Source organism: Ipomoea triloba, chromosome 15 (assembly GCF_003576645.1).
Source record: "Ipomoea triloba cultivar NCNSP0323 chromosome 15, ASM357664v1".
Classification (NCBI taxonomy): Eukaryota; Viridiplantae; Streptophyta; class Magnoliopsida; order Solanales; family Convolvulaceae; genus Ipomoea; species Ipomoea triloba.
Window position 1 is genome coordinate 21,918,868 of NC_044930.1, and position 15,902 is coordinate 21,934,769.

The following is a 15,902-nucleotide window of genomic DNA, read 5'->3' on the forward strand; positions in this document are numbered from 1 at the left end:
ACTCGCTAAATACATTCTCTTTATAACACACACCATAAGGAGTTGCTCTACTCAGGCTGAGAAGATTACTTAGTAGGTGAGCAATCCTGACGAGGAATTGCCCTACTTTGTAAAATATATATAATGGGCGAGCAATCCTGACGAGGAATTGCCCCATGAAAATTATATAAAAGGTGAGCACCCTAAATATGTGAAATGAGAATGATGAGGTGGTATAATATAAAGCGAGTTTTGTAGCTCATGGGTTCACGCAGAGACCCTTGATTGATTTTAATCTCCCACGTAGGACGACATTAAGTTCCGCTACATTACATCATTGGCAGATTAATAAAATTAGATATGCAGCTGATATAGGTCATGACCGCATAATTATGGGTCATTAGACTGAGTAATTTTCTTCCTGAAGAAGAAATTGAATATATTATGTGATTCTTTAAAGGATTGCGAATGGAGTTATTACCCTCATTTAGAAGGGATAATATGTACCATAAGTGTTCTTTAAAGGGTTGCTACTGTGCGTAGAATTGCTACATTTGATAATGTTAGCCCATGCCTAAAAGACGGAGTTTTTGAAACGAAAGACTTGGGAAACCCCAAGTATTATCTCGACCTGAAGATCGAGCTTCTTCTTGAAGAAGTTTTCATACAACAGTTAGCCTACTTGAAAAATGCCTTGAATATGAATAAGTATCATTTAACGGTTATATCTCTTGAAGTAGATAAGGAACCATTTAGATTCATGATACTTATCACACTGACGGTTGTATCTCTTGAAGTAGATAAAGAACCGTATAAGCTCAATGAGTATAATAAGGATATCGAAAGTCCATTAATTCATTATTGTTGGAGCACCATATAGGGACCAGAAGTTCCATAATCGCATCAGGCTTGATATTTTATGCGATGAAATTGCTAGCAACATTTAGTGCTCCTCCTATAATGAAATATTGGAATGGTGTTTAACATATCCTCCAATATCTTTGAGTTACAAAAGATTTTGGCAATTATGTGAGAAACCAATGTATGGTTTTAATGCGCTACTTGGGTAATGGCTATTATTATTTGATCCCAATGATGCCAAATCCCCAAAACTGGTTATACGAGATTTTATCCCCATTGTCTTATAAGGAGATAATAAAGATAGTGTTGCATCACTAATAAATGAGTATATTATGAAAAATTTTACTGGACATTATGATGTCAGTATTATACCCACGTGAGCTCTAGAAGAGTCACGAGATTATTCACCCCATTAATAGTTGAACATATTTGTTCACAAAATCCCTTTCTATATTTTGGAGGTATATTTCATATAAGGGATTTGAAGAATGTTACCTTCAGGGGGAGTGTCATTTACTTGAATCATGAATATTATGCCCTGAAGTTTATATTGGGGTTATGGTTGCACTCTTTTTCCCTTAGCTAAGTTTTTTCCCACTGGGTTTTCTTAGCGTAAGGTTTTTAATGAGGCAACCAGTGCAACACATAATTTAACATATATCATGTACTCTTTTCCTCATTAGGTTTTTCCCACTGGGTTTTTCTAATGAGGTTTTTAACGAGGCATGAGTATGGTATAGTAATGTCAAAAGGGGAACATTACAGAATCCTGAAGATTATACACTGAAAGTTTATGACTGGTTATCCTGAAGATTAGACCCTGAAGGTCATGAATGATTTGTGGTTGTACTTTTTTTTCCCTTAGCTAAGTTTTTCCCACTGGGTTTTCTTAGCCTAAGGTTTTTAATGAGGCAACCCTATATAACAGATACTTTGAAATACATCATGTACTCTTTTTCCCTTTGACTAGGTTTTTTCCCACAGGGTTTTCCTAGCAAGGTTTTTAATGAGGCATGAATATGGTGAGATAATGGCCAAGGGGGAGTGTTATGAATATAATTATTTATATGTGGCCATTATCCCAGTTATTGTATTTCTGGATCCATGAAGGGTCGAGTGTCCTTTGGAGTATCGAAGGGTCAAATTGGTTTCCTATATATATGCTCATATGTATTCATTTGTATGACACCTCTCTTAATGATATCAATAAGAATTCTTCCCTTCTCTCCGATCCATTACTCTCTTTGCAATTATCTTCTTGTTTTGTGTATTTTCATTTCTATTTACAACAAAAAAAACAAATTACATTAAACTTTTTGAATACAGTACAAGTAACACAACAATCTATACACATATCTATTAATAGTTTGGCATACACCTATACCTACTATTGAGCATTAATTGTTGATTGTAAGCTTTGACTTCTTAACATTAATTGTTGATAGTGACTTGTCCTCACCTATTCAATATTTTTTTTGTATATATACATAGCATTTAAGACACACAAACTACATTTCCTATTCATTCCAAACCCAAATTCAGTAGCTACATAGCAAACAAATTCAACTGCAATGAGAAAAATAAAATTTTCAACAACCATATGTGGCAAAAGGAAACGGCAAGCTGAAGATTAAAGGTATTTAAGATGCATACATGTTCTTCTTTATTCAAACTACTGTAAACACTTACTGTTACGTTTCCAAATCAATATACTTCACTGGTGCTTGTCATTTAAGATCTCAAACTGCAATATAAAGACAAAACATTGATATATTAGCTATTTGTATACTTCTTTATGTGGATATATTGAAATATATGTGTGTGTGTGTGTGTGTGTGTGTGTGTGTAAAAGAGGTATTTAGTGAGAGGTACTGGATATACCTGTTAGTTATACACCCCGACATTTTGGTGGTATTTGGCAGATTAATGTGAGGAGACCTGTATACAAATACTTGACAGATTAGAGGCTAACAAAAAAGATAATAATCATTTTAGAATGGGAAGCTTAATTATATATTTTTCATTAGTTTTAATGAGTTGAGTAATATACTATATGCATTTTGATGGTAAAAATTTCACTTAATGTGACATATTGTGATCTACTAATTATTACTAAATCAGAGCTGATCTATATAAACTATGGTTTTAAAGTAAGAATATGATGTATCCTTCAATTTACTGGGATAAATATAGGTAGCATTTCCGATATTAGAGACTAAAATAGCTTAAACCATAATAAATGTATATATTAAGAAGATATATAAACAACAAATTAAAAAATTTTGTTGTACTTGCCTTGTATTAAAGCATAAGACTATTTATGCAGTAAAATTCATTCTACAGCATTTTTTTTAATGATTTTAGACATTTGAACACTTATTTTCTACAGATTATTTCGTAGGATACCTACATTGCTTCGTTTATTTGAATTAAATTATTGAAATCAAGTTTTTTCATATGTATTGAAAATTAAGAAATACCAGTGGGTGTTCCGTACCCAAGATTAGGGTTTACAACAACATATTAAATGATTTGATGTAATCTTGCGTAAAAAAAAATTGATTATGGTTTAATCGCATGCTGTTCTACAAATGATGGTTCACAGTGGTAATTTTGTACCAATTTCTATAAACTCAAAAAAAAATGAAGAAAATTAGGGATTACCTTAGGTATATTGTTGTTTGTGAGTGTATTCTCTGCTTTGGTTTTTTCTTTTGGAGCCCATCTGTTTGGGGATTTGATTTCGACTCGCACCGAGAAGAAATTGACTCGAGGTGGACGAAGCTTAAGGTAATCTAGGACTGAAATTCTAACAAAGTAAATGGGTTTTTTGTAAGCGTTGAAGGAGAGTACTGTGAGGTATATGGTCGGGAAATCGGGCTGCCGAACGGATTGTAGGAGTTTAGGGTTTGCGAAGATTGAATCCGATCAGATATGTTCGACGCGAGGATCGTCAATCAGAAATTGATGATTGTGGTGTAGTTGTTCAGTTCATAGAGATGGAATTTGAGGGTAACGACACTGGGTTCTTGCTTTCAGAGATTGAGATGAGAGCTTGGTTTTCGAACGTTGTGGAGGGTAAGAACGGCGGAGGGCGTGGTGTAGTGATAGGAATCATAGGACAGGGTTGCTGATTGGAGCAAGAGGCTGAGATCATTTTAGTGTCTTTTTTTTTGAGAGAAGATCATTTTAGTCTCTTAGGAATTTTCTATTATTTGCTTATTTTATGTAATGGGCTTCGTATTTTTGGGCTTTGTTTACACATCAGGTTGAAAACTTTGGGCTTTGGTTTAATATTTGTGAGCTTATATATGTATATATATATATATATATATATATATGGGTGTGTGTTTTAGATATGTTGTTTAAAAATTACATACATATATATTATTAAAATGTTAAATAATATATTGTTAGATATCTATATATAGAGAGACACGTAGGTGTGTTTTTATATTGATATATTTAATTATATCTTTAGAAGTTTATATGGATGCTTATAGATTATTAGCTAAAAAAACATTTTTATTGCTCTATATAGATATGTAATGTTATGGTATTTGGTTATGTACATTCAAACTTATTTCTGTCATCGGTTTGATTTGTTACATTGCCATTATGTATAGTCTTACGTAATAATGTTAGTAATATTTGTATTCAAATTTGTAAATTTCAACAATTTCATGTACAACTGTTAAAAAACTGTTATATTTCCTAAGCACAAATTTGACATTTACACATAGTTTGAAATTTGGATTTGAATGATGTATACTATGTGTACAAAGAATTATATTCATCTATTTTCTCTTGAATTATATTCCTCTATTTTGTCTTGAATTATGAATTTGAAGTTAACAAAGAACTTACGATTGCTAAACCTTGATTTGTTTGAAGAAACAACGGAGTTAACTGATTTTGCAAATCGAATTGCTGCTATAGGTGATGGTGAGATTGGCGGACCAAATGATGGTGAAGTGGTCAAACATTGTCTACAGTTGGGCTGCTTTTAAAAAAACCTTTTTTTGTACATGGCCAGCTATATGTCACATTGTCTAGAGTTAGTCAACCTAGAGGCCTGAAGATACTTTTTCGTAATGACAATGGAGAATGTGCTTCTTTGACATCAAATGTTGTATATATGCTTACTGATTTTTTTTATAAATTTATATTTTATATATTAAAATCATTGGCCATTTATTCATACCGTGCAACGCACGGGTGGCGTACTAGTTTCTATTATAAATCACTAATGGTTAGATATTTATATAGTAAAAGGTTGAATGTGTATATATGTTTAGATATGTCTACCAAGAACATAAATAATATTTATGTATTATGGAGTTTAATATCGTATTTTATGATTGGTAGGATTTTAATTACTTAGAATATCTTCAACTCTATAATACCAAAATATTATTTATAGTTTCGGTAAATATGTGATCTGTCTAAACATATATATGCAACATTTTATTATATAAATATCTACTTTCTGATAGACATTCAATAGTAAACCTTGTTTACCTTGTCATAAGATAAAATTTCAAAACACATGCATAAATGAAAATGTCTCGAAGATAATTGAATTCCACTTAGTGCAGTACACTTTACAATATTTTCAATTACAAAGGTAGACATGTTTTGAATTGAGAAATCGCGTACTTTGAAATATTGAAGGCACAACACACACAAGTTTATAAGTTACAACTTTTCCTTGAAAACTTGACAATATATAAAGGTCATGTGTCAATATCTATTCATAAACATGTCACAAGCCAAACTCGAACTTTATTGAAGCAGTCACACTTCGTGTTTATATACTATATAGGTAGACCTTTTAATTCATGCTCCTAAATAAAACATTTTGTCAAAAAAAAAAATCTATTAAGTAATAAATCAACATCTTTTTACATGCAAGACCAAATGCTTACCTTGGGAGGGGTAACAGCTACTACTTGAGAATAATAAATGAAATACTCATCATCATTGAATTGTAGGCCTAATGTCTCTTCAGACAAGAGTTGAGCTTTCTTTCATTTATTATTTACTCAATAGACTTCAATCTCATCTCCTATGATTTAGTAAATGGATTCGCCAAATTAAACCAAAAATGGTTGAAGTCAATTGCTACAATACCATCCCTGATAAGTCCTCACACATAACTATGTCTCACACCTATGGGCATTAACTTACCAATATACACTAGCTTGGCTATAAGTCTTAGCCAAAGTAGTAGCACTATCACAATGTACCAATATAGAAGACATCAGGTATACCTTAGCCACTTGGCTTCTTTACATACTAACGCAAGTGCAATAAATTGCGAAGTCATTATAGAATTTGTGATACAAGTTTGTTTCTTAAAAGCCTAGGAGATTGCATCACCTCCTAACAAAAATACCCAACAACTTGAAGAATAATCTTCTTGGTTGGAATCCAACTTGCATTTGAATACCCTTGTAAAATAGAAGACTCACTTAAATATACCAAACTATAACTCATGGTCTTCTTCAAGTATTTTAGTACTCTCCTTATAGTTTGTCGATGGGTCATAATAGGATTATTAGCAAATCTACTTAATGGAAAAATTGTAATTTATGCCCCTTCATAATATGCCAATTATCAACGTCACCCCTGAATTATTAGTGGTGAATTATTAAAACCTTATTTGCTACCTCTCAATGTGCTAGGAGCGTTGTAGCCTAGGTTTCCCAGGATAAACAAGCTACGGCTTCAAGTTTGAGCACTCAAACAATGAAACCCAACGAACAAGAACAAGGCTTCTTTTGAACACTGATTGGCAAAAAAAAAAAGAAGTAGAAGCAAAATTTTCGTTCGAGAAAATACATTTCGTTGTGTTAATCTGCCTTATAAGACAGAATTTTTCAATTTGGATTTGAATTACACCCCGCAAGATAGAGCCTTTATGCTATACAATTCAATAAACTTTAGAAAACCTCTTGTATAAATAGTGGTGCAAACCCACTTCCCAAACCAATGTGGGACAAAAGCTACTTTAAAGCTTTTTTCTTTCATTTTTTCAATTCAAATGGGTCAACTTTGAGAACCAATTTCTCATTCACCTATTATCCGTTTTGAGCGTACAATATATCAATCTCTTCGTCTAACTACGAAGAACCCGAATCCACTTTGACCCGACCCAAATCAGAAATGGACCCCACATATATTTGTACCACAAAATAGCCACTTAAAATGCAATTTTATACTATTTTTTTTCAACATTACTTAAGGTCATAATATTTACTACCCCTATCTATTCTTATCTCTTTACCAAATAGCTTATTTGTAACTCTACTTCAGCCTTATAATAGACTTTAAATTTGTCTAGGACTTCATCTTTCGTAAGCAAAATATACACAACACCACCTTGAATAGTCATCAACAAAAGTGACTTTTTTTATTTTTATTACTCAAGGATGGTGTACTATGAAAATGTGATTGTGTGTGTGTGTGTGTTTGTATATGTCAAAATGTGATTATATGTGAATAAAGTGTTAAAGTCTTGAATTTTTCAAAAAAAAAAATCACCTTAAATATTTTTAATTTTATGAATATATTTTGAGTTGTTAAAGTCTTAATTCTTTAATTATGACTTTATTGTCATATATTAATGTGAATTGTTTATGACTAAACCATATAATATAAGACTATAATATGTTACATGGTTAATATTATGACTTTAATTTTTTTAATTTATATTGTGAATTTTATAAATATACAGTATTGAATATATACTGTAAATTTTATATTTTATACTGTGAAATATGTCTTTTAATTTTATGAATATACAGTTTGAAGTGAATTAAAACAAAAAGGCAAAAGTGTCATCTAGCACCATGAATTATATCCAATTATTCATGCCGCACCCTAAACTTTCATATCGTATATATCAAGTCACAAAAGAAAAAAAAAATTGCCTAGAACTTTTACCAGGTTTCCCTATCTTCTTGCTGACATGGCGTCTGATGTGGCATTTCTCTTAACCTTATGTTGTCCATTGTAAGTGTTTACTTATTTAAAATTTAAAAAAAAAAAACAAAATTATTATATTAAAATAACCAGAATTTTCTTCTCTTTATTTTCATAATGTATACTTTTCAATTTTGCAATTCCAATGTTTCAAATTTTTTTTTTCAGAATTTATATTTTTGGCTAATTTTTTTTAAATATTTTTTCAATTTTCCAAATTTATAGATATGCTATTTTTTTTGTTTAGTATCTTTTCCACATCAATATATCCACAAGCTCTTTGAATGTATACTTTTTACTCACCCACCTAAAACCATTTAGATTGTCAACAACTACACAACTGCCAAGTGAAATTAAAAATAAAATCAGGTTACTAATATAAATTGCAAAAAAAAAAAAAAAACAATATACATTGCCAAGAATAAAACAAAAGAAACTGCCAATTCATAATCCACTAGTTAGTCAAAAGACAAAATCATACATACGCAATAGCTATAAACACTAGCTAGTTAACAACAAAAAACACAAAAATAAAAAAGAAGTGGCTCCATCAATCTTCATCTGCCTTCATGGTTCCATTGAGCTTCACTCTATGCAAGCTATAGAAAAGAAGAAAGCATTGCCAATTAATCATAAACTGCTAACAACCATCTACATGAATTTTTTAATTATGCATTGTGTTCAATTTATTTACCTGACATTCCAACAAAGCTTTCCTGAGACAAGTTTGTCCCTCTTCCACTTCCTCTCTCTCTTCCTCTCCCTCTCCCCACTACAAGAAAAATGCACATAGACAACGGTTAAAAACCGTTGTCTTTGAGGTAAAATTTCTGTTGTTGAAACCGGTGTTGTTAAAAGTCATGCACATAGACAACGGTTTTAAAATGTTGTCTTTTCTAGAAAAGAGTTTTTTAACCGTTGTCTATTGAGTGTTGTTGAAACCAATGTTGTTAAAAGTCACGCATATAGACAACGGTTTTTAGCCGTTGTCTTTTCTAGAAAAGACAACGATTTTTAACCGTTGTCTATTGAGTGTTGTTGATACCGGTGTTGTTAAAAGTCACGCACATAGACAACGGTTTTTAACCGTTGTTATTTCTAGAAAAGACAACGGTTTTTTTAACCGTTGTGTATTGAGTGTTGTTGAAACCGGTATTGTTAAAAGTCACGCACATAGACAACGGTTTTTAACCGTTGTCTTTTCTATAAAAAAAACAATGATTTTTAAACCGTTGTCTATTGAGTGTTGTTGAAACCGGTGTTGTTGAAAGTCACAGGCATAGACAACGGGTTTTAACCGTTGCCTTTTCTATATAAAACAACGGTTGTTAACCGTTGTCTATTGTGTGTTGTTAAAACAAGTGTTGTTGAAAGTCACATCGATAGACAATGGTTTTTAACCGATGTCTTTAATATATAAGACAACGGTTAAAGCCTATTATCCTCACATTCATAAACAATGGTTTTAAACCGTTGTTTTTAACCTGTTTTGATTTTAAGCATAATAATATAATAAAAACAATTTATCCATACACCATCAACAAGTCTAGATACACAATGTTCAAAATACATAAGAACTAATCACCGTAAATACTTTAATGAACAATTCCAATCACCAAGTTTAAATATTTACAAAGTTCTAATCAAAAGCATACCTACTCCATAACTTGTAGAGACTTATAATACTTGCCGCCAAGAAATCCCAAAGCTCAAGATCTTCATATACTTTGACAACTTCTCCAATCAAGCCACAACTTACTAGTAGATCACCATACTCACTAAACAAGAACCAAACACACAGTCAATATAACCAACCTTTGTAGAATAAAAGACAAACTCTATGGTATTTTTCTAAGAACAACTAAACCCCATTAAAATGTCTGAGTGCCATCCTTTTGTCTGTAAGCAATGGTTCATCAAACTAATTTTTAATTTAAAACCTGTGTGAGAGGAAAAGGAAAACAGAACTACACATCCAACTCACAATTTTTCTTGAAAACATACAATTTAGGGAATAAAACATAAAAATTGAATACTCCATATCCAACTCACAATTTTTCTTGGAAGATATCAAGATTTGAATCATGTGTTCTAATGTACACTCACCTACAAACTGTCAACTTAAAAACAAATGCAATAATTCAAAATTCCAAATGCTACATGTAATTCAATATAAAATTAAACAAATTGAGTATGACAAATTGTCTCCATATTGTCTGTAACTGTATAAAATAACTTACAATATAAAATTAAAGAAATTAAAAAAATTCTCTACTAAACTTACATATTAACTCACTAACAGACTTGAAACAAAATAAATTTTAGAATTAAACATACAGACCAAATCACTAACAAATTAAATTATTAACTACAAACAGGGTTTAGAGTATAAATTGGAAAAAAAAATTACTTTGTGATGAAGGATGAAGAATGAACACTGGACTCTTGAGAGGTGCAGAGGGATGAACACAGTTGGCCGGAGAGCGTGACGGAGACAGTGAGAGACGGCCGGAGCGACGAGGGCTGCGGCTGCACGACGGCGGCTACGGCTGAGCGACGGACGCGCGAGGCTGGGCGACGGACAACGACCGGCGACGGGCGGCTGCGGCTGCGACTCCGAGTACGGCTGCGATTAGGGACGGCTGGGGAGGTTTTATTTGATAGGGTTTAATTTGCGTAAGTGTAAGTCAGGGTGCGTATGGTAAGTGTGTAAGTTCAGGGAAGGGAAATTATTTTAATTTAATTGAGAGGGAAGGGAAATTTTAACAAAATATGTAAGTCTTGAAAGTTAAAATTTAATTATTTTTATTTTTATTTCGATTTTTATTTCTTTTAAAGTCTTTTAATATATAATTAAGTCTTTTTTTTTATAATAAGTTTTTTATTTTTTTATAATAAGTCTTCATTTTTTTAAAAATTAAGTAAGTATATAAAATATATAGACAACCCACTAACGACCATGGATCAATAAAATCGTTGTATTTATTAAAAAATAAAACACAAATACAACGAGTTTAAAAAATCGTTGTCTTTGAAGTGTTGTGTATTCAAGTACGCTTAAAGACGACATACCAAAGACAACGATTAAATAAAATCGTTGTCTTACGAAAAATAAAGACCGTGCAACGATAACGGTTTTATAAAACCGTTGTCTTTGTAGAGTTGTGTATTCAAGTGCGCTTAAAGACAACACACAAACGATAATGGTTAATTAAAACCATTGTCTTTTAAAAAATAAAGAGTGAGGAAAGACAACGGTTTTAAAAAACTGTTGTCTTTGCAGTGTTGTGTATTCAAGAGCACTTAAAGACAACACACCAACGACAACGGTTAAATAATACCGTTGTCTTAAAAAAATTAAGAGCGTGTAATGACAACGGTTTTATAAAATCATTGTCTTTGTACTATTGTGTATTCAAGTGCGCTTAAAGACAACACACAAACGACAACGGTTAAATAAAACCATTGTCTTTTTAAAAATCAAGAATGAAAAAAGACAACGATTTTAAAAAACCGTTGTCTTTGTAGTGTTGTGTATTCAAGAGCATTTAAAGGCAACACACCAACGACAACGGTTAAATAATACCGTTGTCTTAAAAAAAATTAAGAGCGTGTAACGACAACGGTTTTATAAAATCGTTGTCTTTGTAGTATTGTGTATTCAAGTGCGTTTAAAGACAACACACAAATGACAACGGTTAAATAAAACCGTTGTCTTTTTAAAAATAAAGACTGAGGAAAGACAACGGTTTTAAAATACCATTGTCTTTGTAGTGTTGTGTATTCAAGAGCAATTAAAAGACAACACACCAACGACAACGGTTAAATAATACTGTTGTCTTACAAAAAATACGCACATAGACAACGGTTTTTAAAAAAAACAGTTGTCTTTGTGGTGTTGTCTTTTCACAAAATGGACAAAGACAACACATTAAAGAAAACGGTTCGGTAAAAACCGTTGTCTTTGGCAAAAGTGTTGCGTCAAAGACAACGGTTTTGGACAAAACTGTTGTCATTTAAACAAAAGACAACACTTTTGTTAAAAACTGTTGTCTTTGTGGTGTTGTCTATGAGCATTTTTCTTGTAGTGCCCCCTCACAACAGTCGATGGTCTTCCTCTTCCTCTAACAGCAGAAGAGCCAGCAGATTCTACTTGTTGGCTTGACAATGTAGGACAAAATCGTTTGTTATGTTCCTTTCCCTTGCACAATTGACATGTCATAATTCTTCCTTTTCTAGACAACTTTCTAACCTCTACACTCACTTTTTGTTTGTTTTTTTCATTTTCTTCAAGCTTTCTTCTCTTCTTTGGCCTACCAGTCATCTTCCTTGGAATAGGAGCAAGTATTTCATCACCTTCAGTCCTTGGCCAAAAGATTTCCCATTCAATGGTTGGATTACATGCTCATATGTCTTCAAGTATATCTCCTTACTATAGCATTCATGTATGTACTCTTCAGGCTGATGTCCTTTGTGAAATATTGCACAAATTCCATGACGACATGGGATACCAGTCAACTGCCAAAGCCTACAAAAACATGTCATCAATTGTAAATTTACCTTGAATTGAAATCTGTCCTTTTTAATCTCATACCACTCAACTCCATTGAATGTCACTTCCCAACCTGCACTCCCAAGTATGCTTTCATTCAGTTTCTTCATAACCAATGACCCATAATTCCCTCTCCAATTTTGAGCCCATGCTTTTTTCTTTGCAACCCTCTTCATTGTTGCCACCTGTATATCCTCAAGCATTGGAATTATGAACTTTGACATTGCATTCAACAAAGTTTTGTTGAATGCCTTACTCAAGTTGTTATCTACCATGTCACACTTCACATTTTCCTTGAAGTAAGCCTTGCACCAAAATTGCAAAGGATATTTGTCAAGATCAACGCGGGCAGCAACATCTATCTTCTCTAAAGCCTTCAAATTTTCAACAAGTTGTGCTTCATTTGGGGTCTTTGCAATCTGCCAGAAATGAGTCTTTAGTACCTTCCCTCGATGGTTCTTACTCCAATTGGCATACACATGCCTATCAAAGTTTCTATGTTGAATTCCAGGGAATAGATCTTGAATGACACAAGATAATCCCTACAAAAGATATGCCACAAAACAAAGCAAAATGAATTTAAATACATACAAACAAATTCAAAAAATACAAAGAAATAGATTGAGAAAATGAAATTTGATTATTTACCTTTTGTTGATCACTCATTAGACTCCATTCATTGTTGTACGTAATATCCAAGTTTGCATTCAGAAGCTCCAAAAACCATCTCCATGAAGAGCTATTTTCAATCTCAACTACAGCCCAAGCAATTGGGTACATCTGAATATTTCCATCCCTACCAACAGATGTGAGGATTTCACCTTTTAATTTGCCCTTCAAGAAGCATCCATCAAGTCCAATAAACTTCCTACATCCCGCTAAGAATCCCTTCTTCATGGCATTAAAGCATACATATATCCTCTCAAACACCAAGGGTGAAGTAGGAACAGTTCTTGTAGTTTTTATCTTCACAGTAGAACTTGGATTTGAATTTAAGCACTCTTGAGCATAGTCTCTAAGTCTCTTGAACTGACTCTCATACCTTATATCCAACTTTTTTAGAATCCTCATTATGGCTCTTCTACACATACTCACTGTGATATTGATGTTCAACTCAGCTTTAATGACCCTACTCAACTCCGAATAACCAATAGTAGGATTTTGCCTTACCTTTTCTTCATATTTCCATTCTAACCACTTCTGACTAACCATCCCTAAGGTGAATTGAGAGTTGCATCTATGCTCCAACATAATTGATTTCACTTGAAAACACCTAGTTCTTTCTTCCCAACCTGCACTAACATGAAATGCACATCCCTTTCCGAGACATTCTACCCTAACATACTTTAATCCATTTTTTTTCCAAAATAAATCTCTCTTTGTGTGTACAACATAACTGATCATAGCAAGCTTGAATTGCACATTATCATCAAAATACATACATAATTCAATAATGGGTGGATCACATTTAGGATTATACTTAGGGTACTTATCATTGTACTTAGACTGCACTTCATTCCCTTCATCATTTTGTGCTTCTTCTTCAACTGTAGGTGGATTTTCCGAATCATAATACTCAGAATCTTGGGCATCTTCTAAAGGAATATCTGATGGTAGCACATATTGAGGTACAATTTCATCATCTACTCTTGCTCTTTTTTTTTTTTTCTCTTATCCCTACCCTGATTTGGAGTAGTGTTATGATCCCTCTCTTGGTCACTATCACTGTTAGTACCATGCTCATTATTATTGTCACTTTCACTTTCACTTTCACTTTCAGTTTCACTTCTAATTTCAGCATCTACCCCAACTTCACTACTAGGCCCGGTCCTATCATTTTATAGGCCCGGGGCATAACAACAAAAATGGGCCCGCTATATGAAATTAATATTATTTTCATAAGTAAAATTTAAATTAAATAAAAAAATACTAATATCAAATAACTTGAAATAAGATTTACAAGGCTTTAACATTTTTGCGTACACAATAATTATAATAAAAGCAACTCTAGATTCTTTACTAAATGCAAAATAATTAATAACTGCATCAATGCCTTCATAAATAAATAATTATACTTTATAAAAACGGATAAACAATTTAAAATAAAAAAGCCTTATAGAAAATCACATTGTAATTATAGTAAATAATAAAGTAATTATTAATAAAAATATACAAAATAAAACTTACAAATAAGAATAGAACATAACATCTTAATTATTGGGGGAAATAAATAAAACACATTAAAATGTTATTATATTCATAACTAAATTTGAAATATAATTAATTGGATAAAATAGTTCAAATAGAAAACACATTATAAATCACATTTCTCTATTGATATCATATTTATAAATACTTTTTTTTTTTTTAGTTATATCAATTTCAGGTTTTTTTTTAAAGATTAATTTGAATACGATTACGCACAAAATATATTATATATACATAACACATTATAAAATTCACAAAATAACATATTTCTAAATATAAATAGTAAATTACTTTGATTGAAATATATTCAAAATCTGATATGAATCACAAATCAATTTATATTATAAATATCACTATAATTATAAGAATGTTAAAATTAAAAAATCACAAAATTACAACTCAAAAAATACAATTAGATATAGAAATTAATTTCATAACTTAACAATTTTAATACTATATAATATCCTAAATTCATCTTCTAAAGATAGGGAGGAAAAATACAATTAGAAATAGAATTCATAACTTACAACTCTAATACTATATAACATCAATAAATCCCTTAATTCATATTCTAAAGGTAGGGAGAAAAATTTTAATGGAGAACTACATTTGGCAATTCATTTTCTAAAGATAGGGAGAAAGAAAAAAGTTGATGGAGAAGTACATGTGGGGTTTCAACACAATGACTTCAATTATATTAACCACTAGTCCCACCAAATACACTAAGCCAGACTTTATTAACTTCAACTTATATTAAATAATTATACTTAAATATATACAGTATATATATAACATTATGGCAGGGGTGGTGGGCCCCTTTGAAGCATGGGCCCTGGTCAAGGGCTCAGCTCGCCCTTTCTCAGGGCTGCGCCTGCTTCCAAGTTCCAAGACTCTACATCTTGGCAAAGCTTATTAGTTACTACAATTGTTAGTTCAAGTCCTCGTTGTGGATTTCTCATATTGATACCGATGTGCCCATCAACATCAAAGAAACCGGCGAACCAATTTTCTTGAGCATCGAGTGCAATAGGTTCCATGGGCGAGATATCCAACACTTGACAAACACGATGTAGTTGAAGTAGTCGTGTTTCATGTTGAATATGCCTATTGATACAATTTTTTAGTTTTATCATTCCAACTTTATTACATAGTTGATACGAAAAGTTTTTTTTTTTAATCATTTGATTCCATTGTAATACTGTCACAAAGCATATGTTGTTCAATTATCGTAGTAGTAGGGGATCTTCAAATCCCATAATAATATCAAAAGTAAGATATTTTTTGTTCCCATTCCTCCAAAAGTTTTCATACATCA

At 31.9% G+C, this 15,902-nt stretch overlaps 2 long non-coding RNA genes across 3 annotated transcripts; both read right to left on the reverse strand.

The window, feature by feature from the left end:
• Positions 1–2,147: 2,147 nt before the first annotated feature.
• LOC116007053 lies at positions 2,148–3,996 on the reverse strand. The gene is made up of 4 exons (XR_004095196.1): positions 3,505–3,996; positions 2,722–2,778; positions 2,530–2,584; positions 2,148–2,406 (listed from the first exon to the last, which is right to left on the reverse strand). It is a non-coding gene; the product is annotated as an uncharacterized LOC116007053 (long non-coding RNA).
• A 4,261-nt stretch (positions 3,997–8,257) lies between these two features.
• On the reverse strand, positions 8,258–10,521 carry LOC116007524. 2 transcript variants are annotated; one of them, XR_004095284.1, is made up of 4 exons: positions 10,238–10,521; positions 9,483–9,605; positions 8,522–8,599; positions 8,258–8,426 (listed from the first exon to the last, which is right to left on the reverse strand). It is a non-coding gene; the product is annotated as an uncharacterized LOC116007524 (long non-coding RNA). The 2 variants fall into 2 exon arrangements; XR_004095283.1 differs by lacking the exons at positions 8,258–8,426; positions 8,522–8,599 and having other exon boundaries at positions 9,338–9,605.
• Positions 10,522–15,902: the final 5,381 nt, after the last annotated feature.